Source organism: Apium graveolens, unplaced genomic scaffold, assembly GCF_009905375.1.
Source record: "Apium graveolens cultivar Ventura unplaced genomic scaffold, ASM990537v1 ctg7265, whole genome shotgun sequence".
In the NCBI taxonomy this organism is placed as follows: domain Eukaryota; kingdom Viridiplantae; phylum Streptophyta; class Magnoliopsida; order Apiales; family Apiaceae; genus Apium; species Apium graveolens.
In genome coordinates, this window is record NW_027420183.1 from 48,786 (window position 1) to 58,142 (window position 9,357).

Genomic DNA, 9,357 nt, shown 5'->3' on the forward strand with positions numbered 1-9,357 from the left:
CCTCTAATGTGGCTCCAACGAAAGTCGTCCTCTCAGGATTCTCGGGGTCTAAAGGAACCGAGACCAATTCTTCTGCTGGCCTTCCTCTATTCTCATCATTTTCTTGAACATCCATATCTTCAATAGGAAGAACCTGCCCCCCGACTCCATCTGCCCTCAAAGAGGCCACATAACAGCTTCTAGCCATTTTTTGATCTCCTCTTTCTTCTCCAATCCCGTTTCGGGTGGGAAACTTCATGACTGAATGGTAGGAAGAGGGGACTGCCTTGAAGGCATGTATCCCTGTTCTCCCCATGATAGCATTATAAGGTGAACTAGCCTTTACTACCACGAAATCCAGCATCTGCGTTGCTTGCCTTGGCTCCGTACCTATGGTGGTTGGCAATTTGATTATCCCTTCCACAGGACATTCTACTCCAGCAAATCCATATATCGGCATGTCGGTTGGTGTTAACTGGGAGTCGTTATACCCCATCTTTAGAAAGGTGTCGTGGAGCAAGATATCCACAGAAGCACCATTATCCACAAGGACCCTCTTAACCGGGCTATTTCCTATTATTGGTGTTATGACCAGCGGGTCGTCATGGGGAAACTTCACACCCTCTAGGTCGGAATCATCAAAAGCCATTGTTACTTCTGTCCTGGCCCTCTTCGGGGCTTCTCCAACAATATGCATAACCTCTCTAGTATATGCCTTTCTGGAATTTTTGGACAATCCAGCAGCAGTTGGACCTCCAAAGATCGTGTTTATCACAGGCCCTCGAGGTCTCGGCCCTCCATAAATGGTGTTTATAACTGGTCCTCTAGGCTGGGGGTTTCGCCCCTGATCATCTTGGTCCCTCCTACGATCTTCAAAGTTCTTCCTTCCATTATTATTTCTGTCCCCTCCATCTCCAGTATACTTGTTCAATCTTCCTTTTCGAATCAAAAACTCAATTTCATCTTTCAATTGCCTACACTCATCGGTGTCATGGCCAACATCTTTGTGAAACCTGCAATACTTGCCCTTATCTAGCTTGGCGGGATCAGCCTTCAAGGGCTTAGGCCAGCGAATATCTCTGTCTTTCTCAATCTCCATCAAAATCTGACTTCTGGGAGCATTCAGCTTAGCGTATTCAGTGAACTTTTGCCCAGGTCCTCCCTTCTTGGGGGTTGAATCAGGGTTTTGTTCGGTTCTAGGATATTTGTCCTTAGCGATATACTCCAAATCAGTTTTTCGTTTCTTGCCTCCAGTGGGCTCATTACTTACTACGGTCTTCCTCATACTTTCTTCAACCTTGATATACTTCCCTGCCCTCTCTTGGAGCTGCAACATGCTCTCAGGGGGTCGTTTGGCCAAAGACATCTTGAAAAACTCATCCCTAGTTCCTTGTTGCAGTGCTATCATGGCTACCTTATCATCAAGGTCTGGGACTTTTAAAGCCTCCTTTGTAAAACGATTCAGGTAATCTCTTAAGGATTCCTTAGCTCCCTGCACAAGACTCATAAGAGATGCTGAACTTTTCTCATGGACTCTTCCACTGATGAATTGCTTAATAAAAGCCTGACTTAATTCTCTGAATGATCCAATAGAATTTGGGGGTAGGCGACTGTACCATCTTTGAGCCATACCCGACAGGGTTTGAGGGAAGGCCCGACATTTTATAGCATCATTCACGGGTTGCAGCAGCAGTGCATTAGAGAATGTCCTAACATGATTAGCGGGGTCTCCCGTGCCATCATAGGCTTTGATAGTGGGCATATTGAATTTCCTTGAGATATGGGCATTCATTATCTCTTCTGTGAAGGGTGGAGTTGGATCATCAGGATCTCCAAGGGGAAGGAGATTGCTTGGATCAGTTCTTGGGACAACAGCCCTTCTTCTTGCCGGACCATCCAGGTCTATGATAGGAGGAGGATTTCTCCCCCTAGGAGGCATGTGGGGTCTGGTGGCTTGGTGAGCCTCCAAATCACGCCTCAGCCTTTGGATTTCAGCCTCATGAGCCCTGATCTTTTCCTGCACTTCCTGGGGATTCGCCCCTGGGGTGCTTTGGGGGCGTTGCCTTCCATCGGCCATTGGCTCTTTTCCAGGATGCCTCCTTCTCGGGGCCACTTCATCATCCGAAGATTCGGAGTCTCTTTCAGTGTATGGACCAGAAAATTCCCGATCCTCAGGGATAGGATCCAAACCTCGTATATAGGGGGGCGACCGCCCTCGTGCTTCGCTTCGCCCAGCATATCCGCTTCCTCCAACCTCAGGGTGAAGGGGCATCCCATAAGGGGGGTTAGTAGTAACAATAGTTGAATATTCATACCCGACGGGTCGAGAATTCACAGGTATATGTATTTGTTGAACTTGAGGATTCATACCTTGAATCGGGGGAGTTGTCCCTTGTAGCTGGGGTTGAGTTGCCCCTGTCTGGGCTTCCTCCTGAGTAGATGCATAAGTTGAATGGGGAGGAACCTCCACGGTTGATGAAATCACCTGGGTTGTCTCTAATGGTGTTCCTTCCTCTAGAGCTCCAATTGTTCTCCGTGTTCTCGCCATGGTTGTTGTTGTGATTCCCACAGACGGCGCCAAATGTTGTGGATAAAAAACTAAGGTTATTACTTGCTGTATTTAATATTAAGATTCGGGAGCTCAAGGCCTTTAATGGCTGCTCTCGTGTTTTGTGACTCAATCTGCCTTTACGAGATGCCTACGTATCTCTGTGAATTAGAGAATCAAGCCAAAAAACGTAGTTCTGATTGGTGGGGGTGAGACCCCTTATATAGATGTTGGGAGTCCTTGAATTGGACTTGGTATAGGAGACTTGGTGGGCAAGTCTCATAATTAGAATGGACTTTGGAGTCCTAGGTAGTAGGAAACTGATTCCTTATCCTTTTAGGTCCCCTTGAGGCTAATCTCCAAGGATTTATATCCTTATCGGGACTCTTTTCAACATCTGATTTGTCCCTTATTAATTAATTACGAAATTAATTAATAATCAGGGCTTTTGGGCCTTTTTTATTCCATCAAGCCTGATCTGGTCCATCAGGCTTAACCTTTCTGGTCTGAGTATCATATATCTTTTTATTGGGCCTAACAGCCCACAGTTTGTACAATTAATGCAGTATTTAATTATACAATCATAATTTATTTATCCCTATCAACAACCATGGCTCATAATCAATTTTGATCAAATTCTTATACTTTTGAAGCTTAGTATTCGATTTCTACTTTTCAACCTTTCACAGACATTTCTTTAAGTGTTCAACTTAGTCTTCCTTAACCCTTAGATGGGTGAGGATGTTATCAATAAATACAATTTGCTTATCCAAGTATTCTTTATACACTATGCTCTTTAAATTCTTATAGATGACTCATACACTTGTCACTCCACATGATATCACTAGCCTTGCAACGCTCATAACCCATCCTAATTGCAATCTTGAACATGCCCTTAGGCTGTATCTTAAATCAATCCCGTAGAAATTACACACTCCTTGAATTAGGTCACATAAGTACCAATCCTTTACAGAGGTTACCTACTCTTATTTATCATTCTGTTAAACTCCCAATAATTAGTACACAATCTCATAATTTCATTCTTCTTGCCAGCAACATCACTGGTGCATTTCAGGGTCTCTATCTATTACACTCACTTTCCTTTCAATCACTTCCACAATTATCCCACTAAGTATTTCATTCCACTGACCTTCAGACATTCAGGACATTTATTTATTACTCAAAATTCCTCCAGCTTAAGTATTTTCTTCTTCGTATCTTTACAGATGGTGGATCTACTTTATGTCCTTAGCTTATCACTTCTTTTCTTGCATGATTGGAAGAATTTATTATATTGCTTATGTATTCAGAAATTTACCTTATTATTGGCTTATGTACACTTTATACTTTACTTCTTCTAAAAACCGCTCCTTACCATACCACAGGGCAACCAACTCAATCTTAAACACACCAAACTCCTCTAGCTTAGAGGGGGTCAAATTAACTGCAACTATGTCCAACTTCTAACCGCTTGATTTCTCGGTTCTTTTGAAAGTTCTATTTCTAGCTGAGCTGAATGTTGGCCCTGGAGATGTAATATCTTGAATAACCGTTCTACGACTTCTTGCAATATGGCCACTCTTTCCATAAATACGATTCATATTCCTGGATTTCTGAATTACATTCCGATGCATAATGACCCTTATGTCAATGCCTGAAACATCGCACATTCTTCTTGCATGTACCATTGTGTCTCCTTTCACAGGACTTACAATCCACTGCTCACTTGACTGACTGAGCTGGAGTGGAAACAACTGAAGTAGCACTAGACCTAGCCTGAGAAAAACTCTAACTCAGGAATCTCTTACTCCCGTTTCGGCCAAACTGATTCTACAATACTTGACTAGTTTCTTCTTGATCAGCCTTGTCCCTAGCATCACCAGAATTCCTTTTCTTATCATTCTCTTCCTTAACAACCAACTTCTGGTCACCTTTCATTACCAGGGTGACCTGAACCATAGAGGAGTATATCTTAGGTTGCAATGCCACAACTCCTCGGCGAATTCCAGGCTTCAAACCTTGTTGGAACCTCCTTACTTGTCTGAATCTCCATACTTACATACTTGGGAACTAATCAGGCCAATTTTTTAAACTTGGCCTCATATTCCAACACACTTCTCTCACCTTGTTTCAGCTCTAGAAACTCGATTTCCAACTGACTCCTCACACAATCTGGGAAATACCTTTCCAAAAACAACTCAGTAAACCTAGCCCATGGGACAGGGCCTTCTCCTTCTAACGCTCTGGTTGATTCCCACCAATTATTCACTTCATTTTTCAACAAATAACTTACATAATCGGTCTTACGGTTATCACTTACTTGCACGAGGTTGAAAACTTCCTCCATTTCTTTTAATCATGCTCCAACAGTTACTGGATTAGGTTCACTTTTAAACTCAGAGAGGTTAACATTTTGATAAGATTTGAAATAAACACTTGGGTTCACTCCTTGCTGTTGCTACTGCAACAGTAGTTGCTGTTGCTGAAATTGTTGGATTAGCTGCACTGTTGTTGCTGCTGCTTGCGCAACAGGTGTAGGATTTCATTTATAATTGGACCCTCTACAAAACTACTACTATTTTCTTTAGATTGGGTAATTTCTTGGGTGGCTTTTTCCTAGAATATAAATGAATTTATTCAAAACATAGCAAAATGTTTAGCTAAAGATATCACCGTTTAAACGGTGCACCTGTATCAGGAAAATGTTGCCCAATAAATACCTATGTCTTTAATACCGGGGCCCATTTACCAAAGAAATCTAGATTAATAGCACTAGCAATCACATCAGCAATGACAGTAGCGGAATCAACAATAGTTCAGGGGACTAAAATACAAGAAACCGAATATCATAGCATGACTCCTCAATACAACAGCAACGGACTAACTTCCGGTCACTGCTCTATTATCATACTAATACTAATCTGATACACTATGAGACTTATCTGGCCATATCATCCACCACTATCTTACTTTTCCCGAAGCTGTAACTCCATCCTTAGATCCTGAGCTCTCGCGGTTACCATTATTCTTAAATGATATCCTGATATAGGACCCTCGTTCTTCTCAACAGTCGCTTTTACTTGCTTTCAACAACGAGGACCATCAAATCGCAGGAATTCATTATCACAGAATATCGAAGGAAATTTCCAACTCAAGGGAATCAAATAAGAAGAAACAGTGAAGAAAATGTAGGTATGACTGAGGGCAACCATACAAGTACATAAGATGGCCAGTCTTAGTACCATACGGTCACAACACATAATTCGTGGCGTCCCACCAGTCCCTTTTGCCACACAGACAAATGGTCAATTCATATGCATTGTTTGCCCCAATCAACCAATAAAATTTCTGAGAGAATAAACAATATTCAGATAAGAGATTCACAAATAAAAAGAAAGAATCTGGTTTGTAAGAAGATCAACGGAACCCTAAGTAGCTTATCTCAGTTTCACAACTTTCTCACAGGAAAGATAAACAACTTATGGAATAGGAAACAATTACTCTGGAAGCAAAATACATTTCAAGGAAGAAATAAAAGTTCAAAGATATCATCTCCCGTTCTAATTCACAGTCACTTCCAAACTTAGTCGCCATAACAACCCCTGACTATTGTCACATTATCCGAACTCACCAAGGTCACACAATCAGTCCAATAACATTCCTCGACACAGAAATTGCGATATTTAGAAATAACGTTGGCGTCTCTTCAGCTGACACATCAAAGGTCTGCTCAGAAGCTGAATTCGCTCAATCAGACTCGAATTCTCGAAAGGGAATCTAGAAATCTCTATCGAACCTTACTAATAATACATATACAAAGGAGACGTACTCTAAACTAGGGCAGTTCCAGTCAATCCCCAATAAACATCAGGGTTACGCCCTCGAACCCTTGACTCAACTCATAGACTCGCTCCTCTGATTAAGTTGCTGACTCACATCTGTCTACGAACCTTTCTTCACTCTTTTGACTCTACCCATAACTTAAATCAGAGACTCAAACATGATGCTCTGATACCAACTGTGACGGCCTCAACCCCGGGGTGAGGAGTTGACGTCTACAACAACAATCAAAAGATAAACAATTCAATAATAGGATATAACTACGACCCCTTTTTACCAAGACTTTTCCAGGTTTAAGTATGATTTAGGTTACAACTAACACGAACCGACTTACGACAATCGTCCTGACGCAGCTAACATAACACAGCAACTCAACAGACCACCCTTGGTCCAACACAACCAGCTCAGAGGAGTCTGACATGAAGGGAACTGGAACCCTGCCCTGACTACCACGCGAGAATCTCCTAGGCATCTGCAATATATATAAATATTCTGCAAGGGTGAGCAATTGTTTGCTCAGCAGTACCACTATATGAACAAGCAAAATAGTTTAAAGTAAAGCAGTTATAGGAACAGAATCATAACTCGTTAGAAACATGTAAAACAGATATAAACTGGATATCAAACTAGAATGCTCAGTAAAATAACAACGTCATTAGTGTGCTATAAATACCCAATCAGATACGTAATGGATATGTGAAGACAGCTGATCAGGCTATCAACACCAGACGGCTCCAACTGCCATCTCATTTATGGCTCCAACTGCCAACTCATTTACCTGTTCTGGAACTCAGAGACTTGATAGGTCTCTGACCTCCTGGACTAATCGGTTATACAGTGTGCGCAACCAAATTAGCCTCTTACGCTAACTCAATAGGTCAACTCTGGCCCCAATGTATCCCATATCTGATCGTTTTAATCCAGTTTTCCAAAATCATCACTTTATCTATCTCTTTTCAAAATTAATTATGTCATAGCACACTATTCAAATCCTTTTTCATTTAAATCACGTTTAGAGATAGGTGTTTCCAGAAGTCACTTTTCCCCAAAAACTAATTTTAAACAACATTTTCAAACACAGGGGATACATAACTTAAAACATTTCTGTTCCATTACGAAAGTAAAACATTTAGTTATTCATATACACTGATCCATAAAAGAATGGTCAGGGGTACTTGCCTTGCAGAGCTTTACGACCAGCTCTAACTGATTTTGATAGACTTGAACGTTCAGGCTCTCATGGAAAAATGACTGTCTCAATAGAAGACATCCCTGCTTCGCAGCAATCTATCTCAAGATAGTATCCAGGACTTTCAGGTTTCTTTGCTTGGGAACCTCGAGGCACTTGCCGACTGATCACTAGATTATCTTAATTCGATATCAATTCCTGATCCTTCGACCAGAACCTACAGAGCCGAAATACCCTACGTTGGACGTCTAGGTATGCTTGACATATCCTCAACACCAATTCTACCCAACGATATTTAAACCCAACTCGTATCTATATACATTATTACAATACAATAACACATCCAACAGTCAGGGTTCACGTTCTTGAGAACTCGGTTTGGTGTTCATTTTTTCTAGAAAATACGTATACTCATAATTTTACGAAATCAAGGTCATCGATTTGGCAAAATAGTTCATCACATCGTACAATCAAGTTTCGTAATAAACACACACATATATATATAGTTACTCGACGCCCCGATAATCATCGGATACGCTCCCGTATTTCCATAGTTCGATTTCCCGGAAATCGGGCAGCGTCTCCTTTGTTTACCGAACTACCCGTCGACCAACTCGACGTCAAATCAACAACAAACCCCATAATTAATCCAGATACAATTCCCAACCTCCGATTCAACTCTATAATAACGATTATAGTTCCACACATTTCCAAATTTCAATATAATTTCAATTATTAATTATTATTGATATTTTTTTTTGCAAATATTAGGACTCATATAAACATCATCATCGTCCACTGTCCGCTCGTCGAAATTCATCGCGGACGGCGGTAAAATCCGTGTGTACCCAATTAGTTTCGAGTTTCCAAAGCGTATTTCACATTATGAAATTAATTTCCTGAAAGCAATTATTTATTTCACAAAATTTAATCAATTTTCCTACAAAATCAAATTAAAATATCAGAACCAATTGTAGGCAATCAGCCTTAACATTTGTGGCCCAACAGCAAGGCTCAATTAACAGGCCCAATAACCCAGCCCAAACAGAGAAACAGAGGAGCACAGGGACACGATAAACAAACATGGCCATCTCGCCGGAATTATTCCAGCGGCAACCGGAGGAACAGAATAAGAAATCACAATAGCACAACACACTCAACTGTAAAACATATATCTATAGATACATGTATATACAACCAAGCTAAAGAAATGTGACTGAACTAATAGAACCAACCGGAGTTGGACGACTACGGCGGCGTAACAGCGGGGCGGAGACAGGGTATAACGAAGCTACACACAACAACTGTGCATACCTACATGTATGCATCACGGAGTCGGGAAACTGCAGAGAACCAGAATCCGGTTTTAAAACCGAGATGAGAGATACGGCGAGACTGAGGGGAAAACAGGGAGGGGTAAACACAATTGTGTTTACTCTTCTTTTTTTAAAAAAAAACGAACTGTTTGACACGTATGCAAAACACACCGCCCCATCTCTTCTTGTTTGCCATGTGTTCTTTTTACCGCCTGCGAGCCTTATTTTTATTCCGTTTTTTTGACATATACGAACCGAGGTGCACTTAAAATGATTTCCGAAAATTATGGAAACAGTCTTAAATTATTATAAATATCCTGAAGTTCATAAAAATGTAAATTTTGTAATTTTAAAATAATTTCTAAAATGCACTTTATAGCCGTTTTTAACAAATAATGAAACGACGGCGGGTGAAACGAATCCCGAAAATTTCCAAAATAATTTTAAAATTCTCGGAATATTCCCAACTTAAATAGATATGAATT